Source organism: Megalobrama amblycephala, linkage group LG22, assembly GCF_018812025.1.
Source record: "Megalobrama amblycephala isolate DHTTF-2021 linkage group LG22, ASM1881202v1, whole genome shotgun sequence".
Lineage (NCBI taxonomy): Eukaryota > Metazoa > Chordata > Actinopteri > Cypriniformes > Xenocyprididae > Megalobrama > Megalobrama amblycephala.
In genome coordinates this window covers 25300056-25313956 of record NC_063065.1, presented here as the reverse complement: position 1 = coordinate 25313956, position 13901 = coordinate 25300056, and positions in this window count along the sequence as shown.

Below are 13901 nucleotides of genomic sequence, written 5' to 3'. Positions count from 1 at the left end.
GTGAAGCCAGTGGGACGAGGGAGCTTGGTGGAGCCAAAACGATGACGGTCCCAGGTGGAGCCGAGGGGGCGAGGAGCAATGGCGGAGCAGATTGGTTGACGATCCGAGGTGGAACTGAGGGCTTTGAAGGATGAGGCAGAGCCCAAGACTCCTCACGCCAGGGTAGAGCTGGGGACCGGAAGCTCCAATGTGGGTCAGGGCTGCATGGCAGGGCTGATGGTGAGGGGCTGAACGGAGCCAGTGGAGGCAGAGCTGAGAGAATGGCTGGCTTCAGTGGAGTATGCAGAAGAGGAAGACTGAGTGTGGATGAAGTCTCTGTGATGGATAGGGATGGTGGTGACAACGAACTCTCTGTGACGGACAGGATTGGTGTTTAAGATGAACTAGGACTGGACAGGACAAGCGATGATGAAGACATCGAAGATTCAGAGCTGGGCGGAACCAGTGGCGATGATGAAGACAGAGGTGATGAACATACATTTGTCCAGGAAGGGACCAGCAGCAGAGATGGTTCATAGATGGGCAGGGTAGGGAGAACTACATCTGACTCCCAGTCGATCAGGCTTTCCTCCTCATCTATCACCACGAATATTTCCACAGGCACGGATTTTGATCACACTTGGTCAGCCGGGACCTCAGGTTAGCTTCTGGGATGGACTTGTCAGCTGGATCTGGCTGCGTTGTGGGCTTTGGCTCAGGCTCGATGTCTGTGGTGGGCAATGGCTGGGTCTCTTGATCTGCGGTGGGCTCTGGCTCCGTATCCATGGTGGGCATAGGCGCTGGGTCTGGCTCTGGGGTTGTGACGGATGGTGAGTGGGACAGGACGCTGGCTGCTGGATCCTCTTCTACTTCTCCTTCAGCAAAAGAAGATCCATCGACCCACAGGGCAAAGCTAATGTATTCAGCCAGCATCCAGCAGGAGCTTCCCAGCATAACTAGCTGGATCTCGTCATCGAGTCCGATCCAAAACCCCTCCATGAGCGTGATGTCATTACAGGTGGCGAGGTGGCTGGCGTCAATTAACTCCTCCACGTACTCCTCTAAAGTCCTACCTCCTTAAAATATATAAATCCCTCCCTATAGGGGTAATGTTAATGGATGTTATTTCCATATTTTCACCTCTTTGGGTCCAGTATTCTGTCATGTGTAGGTGCAGATGATGAAGAGAAGGATGAAAAAGGTTCCAAAACAAAGTATTTATTTACAAAACAAACTCAAATAATCCAATATGAAAAGCAGGTAATGTGCAGCAAGTCTTAAATACACAGTGATAATGACAACATAACGGACAAGTGGGATGATTAGATGACTGTCCATGACAAATGATGACTGGCGGGAAATAAGGAACAAAGGAAACACAGGAAACAGGTAAGTGATGAATGTAAACGTCTATGAATACAAGACTAAACGCAGACTGTGACATTTACAGTGTCCAATTCATGTCATGAATGTCTTTGTACTGTGGGGGAACATGCAAACTCCACATAGAAAGGCCTCCTGGCTGAAAGTCATTTTAAAATGCTTTAACCCCCCAGTAAGCACGCCAGAGAATTGACTGGGGCAAGGAACAAAAAAACTTTGAGGTTCGAGGTAAGTGTGCCTAAGGCTTTTCCTAAAACAGATAAACAGCTGTAATGAACTGACAATGTGTGTGATATATAGATTATGTACAGAACAATCTATGGTGTATCACACAGAGAGTGTACAGGATGCTGATGTAATTAATGGCGAGAAGCTATCGTATCTCATTCCCTGATGTGACTTGGCTGAACACAGTTCTAATAAAAACAGCCTCTGTTCTTTTGCTCTAAATGAAATAGCATGTTGACTTAGATTTTTCTTTCTGCATTCAATGATTAATTCAGCCCCTTCATGCATTTCTTTTGCTGACGGTGGGTGGCACACCTCTTTTACAGTAGCACAAAACGAAGGTCAATTTTAGGTCTTGGCTAAACGCTTTCACGTCTCGTCTTCAAACCAGAGAAGAGATGACACTGTTCAGAAAGGTCACCATGCTTATTGACATTAACTCTACAGCTGAGGAAACTCTGAGGTCGTCCCTTTAGTTCTGTTTATACATATTGCAAGACACTTAAGTGAGCCTACATGCATCAAGGTTTGTTTTTATTTTCCCCTTAAAAAGAAATTGCAGATGTTGTCACTTACTACTCTCATGGAAAATGGCCCTGCCTTGCTGAAGTCAAGTGTGACTGTGCCAGAGAGAGGACGCCAAGTCTCCAAACAGATGTATTCTGTTTTCCTTAGCGATGATTTGTTCACTGCTTAGTACTGATACCTGTCCAACCAAAACGGCTCTCACTGCTCAGTGGAGAGCATAGGATACCTAACAGTTCAACGATGAAGATAGGGGATGCTGTACCGTGTGTCTTGACATATTATGTTGTAGTGACTTATTTTAAATTTGAGAATGTCATGGTCTGGAGAGTTGTGCATAAACCTATGCAGAGTGTATTAAACATTCCGAAGTTTAAAAATTCATTTATTCTTTTGCCATCAATCAACCTTAGTTTTGCATGATGTACAAGAGCGTGTAAGCGTGGAACACTTCCTGTCACAGGACAGGGGGCGATCTTACCATAGCTGTTTTGTTTCCAGCTCCCCACAGAAGCCATTAAGTTGCTCTGCAGGCGGAATAATGTATTTGAGTTGGCCAGGAGTGAGCAGCAGGTGCAGGGAATCTCAACCCCTGGCCAGCTCACTCTCAAACTTTGATGTGCAAGCCAGAGAGGCCCAGGGTGTGCTCTTCCAGAGGATACAGAGGAACATAATCTCCAGTTCATTGTTGTCGGGCAAGCAATACTCCCAGAAAGCAGCAGAGTACAACAGGAGGATCATTATCCATAGATGTAGTATAAGCTGTAAAAATACTGCCAGAGATAAATAATGAAGCATTTCAAGAAAAGTGCCAAAGGCAGCGGAGGGATTTAATGATGCTTTACATTCCACAAAAGTATATAAAATAGATATTGAAACTCTTAAAATATGTTGTAGAGGAAGTGTATATTATATGTATACAGTATATTACTTTTTCATGAGGTTTGCTATTTTTCAATGCTGTTACCAAAATTGGGGACATGTCTGAAAACATTTACAGTTTAAAACATGAGTAAATTAATTTCATTAATTAGGTGATCCATTGTCTATCATTTCATTTAATATCTGTTCACCCACTAATATCATCTGAGTGAGAGAGGAAGAGTTTGTCTGTTTTTTTGGGGTTTTTTTTCTCTTTGAGATATCTCTCTTAATTGCTATTATATTAACTGCTATTGCCACTGTGGAATTTTGATAGTGCTGAAGGGATGAAAGGAAAGATTGGCAGCTCATGGGCTGGAGAGGACTCAGGGGCTGGAGCTGACACTGGAGTGGACTGTGGAGAACATACTGGAGTGGACTCTGGAGAACATACTGGAGCGGACTCTGTGCCGTGCTCAGGGGCTGGAGCCATCATTGGACTCTGGTCATTGGCTGGAGCCATCATTGGACTCTGGTAAGGGGCTGGAGCCATCATTGGACTCTGGTCATTGGCTGGAGCCATCATTGGACTCTGGACAGGGTTTGGAGCCTTCACTGGACACTGGTCAGGGGCTGGAGCCTCTCTCAGTCAGGATTTCATGAGGTAGTCAGTCAGGTCACAACCAGTCAAATCCAGACGGGTGGATACCATCACCAGAATCCAGAATTTACTGCTGCTAGTTCCAATTTTTTTAGGGTCGGTTCTTCTGTCACGAGTTGGTTGCTGCAGAGATGAAACAAGATCTAAGTGCAGAAGTCTTTATTCAGAATCAAACTAAAATCTTAACATAACCTGCAAGAACTGGAACAGCAACAGAACAACCAACTTAACACGACAAAACTGACAATGAACTGAAAGAAACACAGGGTATAAATACACAGCAAACAGAGGAAGTGGACAACAGCTGAGGAAACTACAGCTGGCAACTACTAAATAAGTTTACAGAGACTTATTAACGAGACACACCTGAACTGAAACTCAAATCAATCTGTAGCTATGGTGACTAAAAAGCAGGGGAGCTGGAGGAAGACAGAACCAATAAACACACTGGCTATGTTTACATGCACAGATTTTCGTCAATCCGAATGAATTGAATCCGACTGCAGATCTGTTTAAATGTACTTTAAACATTGTAATCTGATTCAAATATCCATTTATATGTTTTATATACATTCTGATTAAAACTTTTGCGCACACTCTCTGTGTGTGATGTCACATCAATCACACTTGCGGAGACAAACATGGACGTGACACCAACAGAGCTCACTGTTATTTTTGCCCTGTTGGCATACACATTCATAAATTGGCAAAGTTTTTTTGACTTTAATTATAACTTTTACTGTCTTTCCTCCATCGACCAGGTCTTTCCACCCGATGCCATCTTTTCAACTAAAGACGTGAACATGAACTTCCACACTGCGTAATGCGTGTCAACATTGCACTGTTCCCTATGTACATACGATGAACTTGCCACAGTAATTGCAATAACTGGATAATAACTAGGTACTAACCCTAAACCTACCCAAAACCTAAGCTTAACCCAAGTAGTTACCTTATATTACTCAGTATTTTAATTTAATTATAATTAGTTATAATTATAATATATAGTTATAATTTAATATTATTTCATTTTAAAGTGATAGTTCACCCAAAAATGAAAATTCTGTCATCATTTACTTGCCCTCATGTCGTTCCAAACCTGTAAGACTTTTGTTTATCTTCAGAACAGAAATGAACATACTTTTAATGAAATCTGAGAGACTTCTGTCCCTCCATTGACAGTCCATGCAACCACTACTTTGACACTTCAAAAAGTGATCATAAAACGAATCCATATGAATTGAGAGGTTTAGTTAAATTTTCATGAAGAGACAGAATATATAATCGCTTTATATAACAAACAAAACTTTCACACATTTTACTATTTTCATTAGTTGCTCTTGTGTTTAATAGGAACTATTTTATCTATCCTGTGTTCTCCTTAATACCTCATTGTGACTGTATGGCCACAGTTTCAGATCACTCAATGTGTCACTGACTTGTAAATGGGCGGTCGTGTTCATGTATACACTTTTATCACAAAGTAAGATCTTATTCCTTATATAGTATGTCAAACAAACAAAGATTGTATAAAGATCACTGATGGTGTGTCACCAATGACTGTGTTCTGATGACAGGTGTTTTACTCAACTCAGACATTACATCATCTACATCAGCTAAATGCCATCTGATGAAATTCAGCTGTCCTAAAAAGAGGCTCTTTTTCCTCAAACATGTGGGCAGCAACTGGCATCCAGTTAAATGAGACATGAGCATGAATTTACTGAGTTTGATTTCAACACACAGGTCTTCTGTAGTGTTCATTTGATGATTCTAGAGCCCCATTAGAGCTGTTTATACACTTGTTCAATTTGTCTGGATCAAAGGCTTTATGAAGGATACTAACATTTCCAGAGAGGATGAATCTGAATCTGATGTTGTCATGTGGTTGAAAGTAAAGTTGGCTCCAGGTAAAGACATTAGAGCAGAGTTTCTTTTGAAAGGAGAGTTCAAACAAGGATAGACGTATGTGTAATAAAGCAAGAGGAGACCACTGGAAAAGCTTGCACACACAAAGCATCTGCCAGGACTCTTGGGCCCTCTGGGTCCGGGGACTGAGTCAGACGAGGCCTGCGCTAGGGGACATGCTTTTACAAACACACACAGAACATTTATCACTCTTAACTTAAAAAAACCTGCTTAGAAAATAAAAAGTAAGACTATGGTGATGGTGAAATAAGTAATATCACACTGTAAACCCTAATGCTCAAAATACTTAATTGGTTTGAGTAGTACAAACTTGAATTAAACAAATTAGTTCAGTTATTCAGTTATTTAGCACTTTCTTTTTCTTTTGAGTTCACAGCACTGACATATTTCAAGTAAACTAAACTGTTTCATTGTTTTGAGTAAGTGCTATACCATATTATCCTTAACATGTTAGCAAATTAGCAAGTTGCCATTTTCTGAATTAGTTTGTTATAGCTAACAAAATATTTACGTTGAGATAACCTGATAATTTTAAGTTAAATGTATAAATTAGTGTACTCACATATTTCAAGTTAAGATCAATAAAGATGTATGAGTACAAAATAAAAATTTTACTTGAATTTTGAGTTTCTTAACTTAAAAAAAAATCTCATTCTCATTCTTTTTGAGTTCTGACAACTTATGAGGGTTTACATTGAAGTAACTCATCGGATTTGCAAGAACTCAAAATAAAAAAGGTTAATTAACTAAATCTTTTATGTTAATTGCTATCAAAATGTATGAGTTAGCTAACTAAGTACTTCAAGTTAGGAGAAATTAACATGCATGAGTACTACAAACTCAAAACCTGATATTTCTGCTTAAAATTGGGAACATCATAATTTAAAAAAAAAACAGTGATGTAACTGATCACTCAAGTACCTCAAGTTAGCCCAACTTATTCGGGTTTACAGTGCAGTAAAAAGTAGTAATCACGTTATACCAGTACTAATCTCACTATGGAATATTTATAATTAATAAATATAAAATGTCACTAAAAAAAATGTTTTTGTCACTTACATTACACAAAAAGAAATATTTGTACTGAAGAAAAACATTAGCATATTAATGATGGATAATGACAAACAATTCAATTAAAGGGCAAAATCCTGAAACATGCTAAAACATGCATGTCATCAAAGCTCCCAAAGCACATGGTACATCATTGAATTCTAATAGCCTACATGTGTTCTTTCTCATGACAACGTTTCTAAATGGACCCAAAAATGTTAAAGGGGTCATGAATTCAGAAATCAAATTCTCCTTGACCTTTTGACACATAGTATATAATAGGTCATTCTACTATAAAAATATTATTCCTGTATGTTTCAGAACTCAAAACTTCCTTGTTAAGTCCAAAAAAGCTTTTATAGAAACCAAGCCCCCAAAACGACTCGTTTCGGATTTTGTCTCAGTATAATGTCATTGTGTGACTAAAGACCACCTCTGCAGAAGATCAATGCCTACATCTACATCATCAATACATGTCATGTATTAGAAATAAGAGACGGACACAAACACAGGATTACTCCATCAACAAAACGATAGAGATGCCTATCACAAGATGTTTTGCAGTGTTACGTTGAGGAAAAATTATGTTTTATTTAACAAAGTTTGGGAGGAACACATTCAAATGATCTAACTAATCATCACATCTATGTATATATATATGCAGTCGACTCACCTATGTTTCTCGACAGTTTTCAGTATCCCTCCACCACCCCGTCTCCTCACACTTGCCTGGTTACTTTCCTAACCAGAAATACGGGGGGAGTACTCTGGGTTCGGGCCAAATACCGAGCTCTGAGCCCTCTCAGACAGCACACCAAATAAGCATACTGTTTACTCTATCTGCTTATTTGTAAGTGTGAACTTGTGAAACAGTCTTTGCATTGCCTTCCTTGTGATCGTAACATTAAGAGAGTGTGGATGAATGTCAGTTAGACACTGTTTGCTTCATGTTACTGAAGACTTGTTTTTAAACAAGGCACTGTTTGTTGCAGGCTTTTCAGAGAGACTGAAAATAAAAGATGATGCAGTGCCAACTATATTGGAGCCAACAGTAATGTCGCAACACAAGTGTAAGTAACAATGTTTTCACCATATGTCACTATTGCTTTGTCTGTTATAGATCATTTGATATGTACTCATTTTACTTTCATTTTATTGAATGATGAATATAAATATGACAGTGCAACAAACAATGGTCATTCATACATAATTCATTTACATGAAACACCGTTATCCTTTGTCAACTATAACTGGTTACTCCAAGTACTTAAACTTTATTTGCCACAACCAAGACTTAATGTGCATAAATGTTTCACATTTGGCAAATCTTTCAACTATGTTATGAGATAAACACCTTTCTTTATCGTCTTCATTTCAACACTAATATAATGTAATAAAATACAGTATAGAAAATAGCTTATTACTTCTAAATCAGGATTTTTTTTATATAAAAATCTTGCTAACATTATAAGTGGACCTCAAAGAACATTATAAAACTTTTAAAACATGCAGTTCATGACCAATTTAATACAAGTCGTTCTAATAATCATTACGTATATTTATTTACGAGTTTGAGTGGGAATGAATGCTGAGTCAGGACCACAATGTTCCAATACATCTGTTTTTAATTTTTCAGTGCATCTGCATCAACTAGACCACATTTTCAGATGAAGATTGTGCTGATACACAGATTTTACCTCATCTTTGCTTCATGTTATCCAATTCTTTCTCTAACCAAACAAACAGTGGTATCTATCATGCAATGGAATTTATGTATAAAGATACTGGTTCTTTTGTCTGTTGAAACTAATTGTTTTCACAGCAGATTGAAGGTGATCCAGAGTTGGTTTTTAATTGTTTCCGTTTCACCAAAGGGAATCATTAAATAACAAATGACACACCCTTTGGTCTTATGGATTTCACAAATATATGACCATGTCCACATAATGACCTGTGACAATTCCATATTTAGTATGCTGCAAATAATCTAAATTTGAATGATCTTCATTTTATGTCATATTGTGTTTCTGCTGTTTGATTTACCTTAAACATTCAAACCAGAAATGAGTATCAAATAACCATTCAAATGTTCATGTATATCATTCAGCAGTGGTTTTTGGTGGCCAATATTATATTTTAAGCTTGGTTATGTTTCATGACATAAATCTGAAATTAAAACGCTTTGAATAAAGATGCCCAATCCCAAAGGACCATGGGGTCAATGGTCATGTGTTAATATATGGACATAATGAGCTCATGATATAGAGAGCAAATACAGTCATCTACAGATGTGATGCCAAGGAGAGGTTCATGCCCAAGAACTGTTCCCAAATGTCTGGTCATATAATTCTGAGTCATATATGAAAAATACACACCCATCATTATTCATTTACATTTTACTTGTCACGTTTTGAGTTTGCTTTTGATGTGTTTCCCTGTTCTGTTCATGTATGAGTTTGTTTTTCTTTGGTCACATGTTCTCCTCAGTCCTCCTTTGGAGAGGTATGTGGAGGAGTTTCTCGAGGTCTACCATCGGGTGAGCTGGCCTGAGGCTTCTCTCATTGTATGTTTTCGTATGGGACTGGATAGGGATACAATTCGGTATAGCAAACCTGCTTGTTATTTCTCCCTAGTCGAGTCTATTAATCTTATTCTCTATTTAAACGGTTCTAATTTAGAAGTTGAGGAAGTTATAAGAGTAAAAAAAGAAGAGTATCTGCCTCATCCAGCCCCATCGAAGACACACATAGCGTTGGCAGCTCCAGTGGATCCATCCATTTCTGTCCTCCGGCACTTCCCCAAGTCCTCAGTCCAGTGATTAAGATGGCCACCATCCATGAGCCTCGTCGCAAGATGGCAGTCATCCCAGAGCCTTGAACCAAGATGGCCGCCATCCATGAGCCTTGTCGCAAGATGGCCGCCAGTCCAGAGCCTCGTCCTAAGATGGCCGCCGCCACTCCTGAGTCCTCAGTCAAGATGGCCGCAGCCACGCCTGAGCCCCTCGGTTAAGATAGCCGCTGCCACGCCTGAGCCCTCGTTCAAAATGGCCACCGCCGAGAATGAGACTCTTTTCAAAAGTTGTGCTGCGTCCCAATTCGCCTACTTATACTACGCCCTAAAAGTATGTACTCTTTCTGTGAACAAAAAGTACTTACTTTTGAGTGTGTAGCAAAAGAGTAGACAAGCTTTGGGACATACTATCACATCATACAATTGCGTCTTTGCTCTCTGTCGCATCCTGTCACCGTAAACTGGCCTGTCAATCATCTTACATCCTCCACATTTCATTTAGCTAATTTCCAACGTATCGGAGAGAAATGCAGCACGTTGATCTGCAGTCGTGGGTCTTTCATGTGGAGAACTGTCCTCATATTAATGCAGAATGATACTTTTAAAGGTTAATCGCCAATCGGATCTTTATAAATTCCACATTGGTATTTGCAGATGAAATATAACACAGATAACATGAAATAAATATTTTTTTGATCTCAACGTCGATCGCGCATATCCGCTATGTTTTGTAGTTTTTTAACACTTTTTTCTTGTGTTTGTAGTTCTGAACTGAATCCTCGTCCAACGCGCAATGGGTTGTGGGCAATATTAGCCTTTATAACGTACACGGATCCACACTTCGAAAATCTACCGGAAATAGTAGACCATCCGGGGACTTTTGGCATACTCTTTTCAACATACTATGCTTTGGGACACACTTATTTTAATCTCACATACTATTTAGGATGGATAGTATGGACATTGGGATGCAGGGTTGGACTCTTTCCAACTTGCTAATTTGCTAACATGTTATCGAATTAGCAAGTTGGCATTTTCTGAATTAGTTTGTTATAGCTAACAAAATATTTACGTTGATATAACCTGATAATTTTAAGTTAAATGTATAAATTAGTGTACTCAGATATTTCAAGCTAAGATCAATAAAAATGTTTGGGAGGAACACATTCAAGTGATCTAACTAATCATCAAAGCAATCAGCAATCAACATGTCTATCCAAAATGGCCACCCTGCCTGAGTCCTTTCCAGAGCTAATGGAGTACTTATGGCTGATCGACTTCTGGTCAGAGCCAAAAACCATCCCTGACCAGAGTCCAGTGTCATCTCCAGCCCCTGTATCCACTCCTGTGTCCTCTCCAGCTCCTGAATCCACTCCAGCCCCTGAGTTCTCTCCAGTGTCTTCGCCAGCCCCTGTATTCGCTCCTGTGTCCTCTCCAGCCCCTGAATCTTCTCCAGTGTCTGCTTCAGCCCGTGACCAGAGTCCAATAATGGCTTCAGCCCATGACCAGAGTCCAGTGATGGCTTCAGCCCATAACCAGAGTCCAGTGATGGCTTTAGCCCCGTGACCAGAGTCCAATGATGGATTCAGCCCGTGACCATAGTCCAGTGATGGCTTCAGTCCCTGACCAGAGTCCAGTGATGGCTTCAGCCCCTGACCAGAGTCCAGACTCTGCTCCAGTCCCCGAGTCAGCTCCAGACTCCACTCCAGTCCCAGAGTCAGCTCCAGACTCCGCTCCAGTCCCCGAGTCAGCTCCAGACTCCACGCCAGTCCTTGAGTCCGCTCCATGGTGCCAGTGCCACCATGGCCCCCTGAGCTACCTGCGCCTCCCTGGATACCTGTACCACCGGTACCACCCTGGAGGCTTCCTGTCCTTGCCTAAGAGGCTCTTAGTCAGCCTCCAGGGCACCCACCCTCATACCCCTTGAACTTTTGTGTTCCAGGCCTCATCCCAAGCCCCCGCCCACCCTCCTCTGTTGGACCATCGTATACGGTGCAAGGATGCGGGAGGGGGCGTATTGTCACGTTTTGAGTTTGCTTTTGATCTGTTTCCCTGTTCTGTTCATGTATGAGTTTGTTTTTCTTTGGTCACATGTTCTCCTCAGTTTCCCGCCACTTGATTGTTATCTTGGTTACTGATTAATTAGTGTCTTCAGTTCAGGTGTGTCTTTTAATTTAGTCATGTTTACCCCATTGTTTGCTGTGTATTTAAGCCTTCAGTTTCAGTCCAGTCCTTTCTTCCTTGTTCTCCATTAAATGTTCTTGAAGATATCTCCTTTGTCGTGTGATTAATACTGCAACACCAACCATGACAACATGTATTTGGTTAATATTTGTTTTAACCAAAGCAACTTATAATAATATTGGTAGAATCTACTGTATTAATCCAAAGGTGGAAATAATGAGGAGTGCTACCATAACACATTTCAAATGTGTTCCTCAATGGCTAGAGCAGAAGTGCAGAACTGTGATCCCCTAGAAAGGCTAGCTGGAAGGCCAGCAAGTAAAGTGTTGCAGTCATCTAATTTTGATAAATAGACATGACAAGTGAAATTGTTCTGTTATCGATGGTACAATTTGCAGCTCTTAATGATATTTTGTCATGCCAGTGGTGGAATGTTAAGAGAATTTAGTGGCGCAAAAGTAAAAACAGGAGCTTCTAAAACGGGGGAATTCACTGCTTGGTGCTGATCCAGACATTCCTCAACCTTGAGACGACGCAGTGGTGGGCTGACAATGACAAGGCATTCCCTCCAGCCTGGCTGCCCATTGTTCAGCAGGGTGATTGACTGAGGAAAGAGGTTGTTATTTGTGTTCTTATCGCTTTTTGACTTGGCAGAGTGAAGGATCATAGTTTCTATTTTGGCCAGTAAAAATACCCATTCAGAACACACAATTAAAGATCACAGAAAGCAACAATTCTTCCCTCTGTCTTTTCCCTTTAAACCAAGTAGCTAATGTTTACACACTGGGCTGTATTTAAACAGCAAGAGAGACCCCTCAAGTGTTCATATTTTATCCAGCCGACATATCAATTTTTACATTTTGAATTTGTGTTGGGCCTAATATGCTATCTCGAAGTAACAATCTTAGAAAATTGCTGCACATTAGCCTATTGAATACAGCTTTTCAAACAGTTTTTAAAGCCTAAAACCCAGATGTAACAATATAATTTGGGTACACAAATTTCGGTATGACTGTGGCAGTAACTGTATATAGTTTAAATTCATGACAAATGTTTGGGTTGCACTTAGTAAAGTACTGGGTAATATAACGGTAACACTTTAGAATACTGATCCTTCATTAATGAATAACTACACAGGAACAAATGAGTAATGCATTATTAACACTCTAGTAACTACTATTAACTAATAAGAAACTCTGATTAATGAATTAGTAAGTAATAGTGCTCAGTTGAAGGTGGTAGTTCACTATTCAGTAACTACTATTTTTTCATACCTCCCAGAGAACTACTAAGAACTACTATATACAGGTTCATAATTAATGTGAATAATGCATAATGTATAATTAATTCTAAAGTGAAGATCATGGTAACCCACTAGTAATGACTGAAGTATTACCAAATCCTATTTGGATCAGTATTCTAAAGTGAGAAACATTATAACTCACTAGGAACTACTGGAGTCATTGTAAACTTTTGCTTATTAGTTACTGATTAGCTAATAGTGAACTACCACATTCAACTGAGCACTATTACTTAAAAATTCATTAATCAGAGTTTCTTGTTAGTTAATAGTAGGTACTAGAGTGTTAATAATGCATTACTCATTTGTTCCTGCGTAGTTATTCATTAATGAAGGATCAGTATTCTAAAGTGTTTCCAATATAATTTAGTGGTTCACGAAACAATGGAAGGAGCAGAGCATAAAGGTGGACAAAGGTGGACCACTCTCTGCCTCCTCTGCCAGTACTTTGGCAGAGGTAGAGTTTATGTTTTCTCATTAGAAACTGCAGGACTGGCTAAGCACTAGTCGATATGGTCACTTGGCTATGGAATTCCCTGGCAAGTCTTTCGGTAATGGAGCTCTTGGAGAAAGAAGTGGTTGTTATCGCCATAGATGCCCCTCTTTCTCTGTGGCTCCCTCCGGACGATGGAGGTGGGATGTCATCAGGCAGGGTCACCATGCCCGTTTTTTGAGCAGGCATTTGTTCAGTATGGCATAGTGGGTAACGTGTTGCATCGCTGTTGCAGCTTGAGGCTGTCAAATCCATTTGCTCTTTGTGTCAGAAGTAGCATGAGCGCTTAAAGTATGTCAAAAATAGAACGGGTCATCAGTTTACTGTCGCAAATTTGTTGTGTCACTTCACGTTGCGCTCCATCCAATGTAGATAGCATCACTGATTATAATAGGTTCTATTTGCTTTTGTTGTGTCGCTGCGGCACTCACATCTGTGTAGACACAGTGCGAGGGCAAATGAATTAAAAAAATATATGAGCACTGATGAATAATTTTTAATAAACACTGCAATATCCA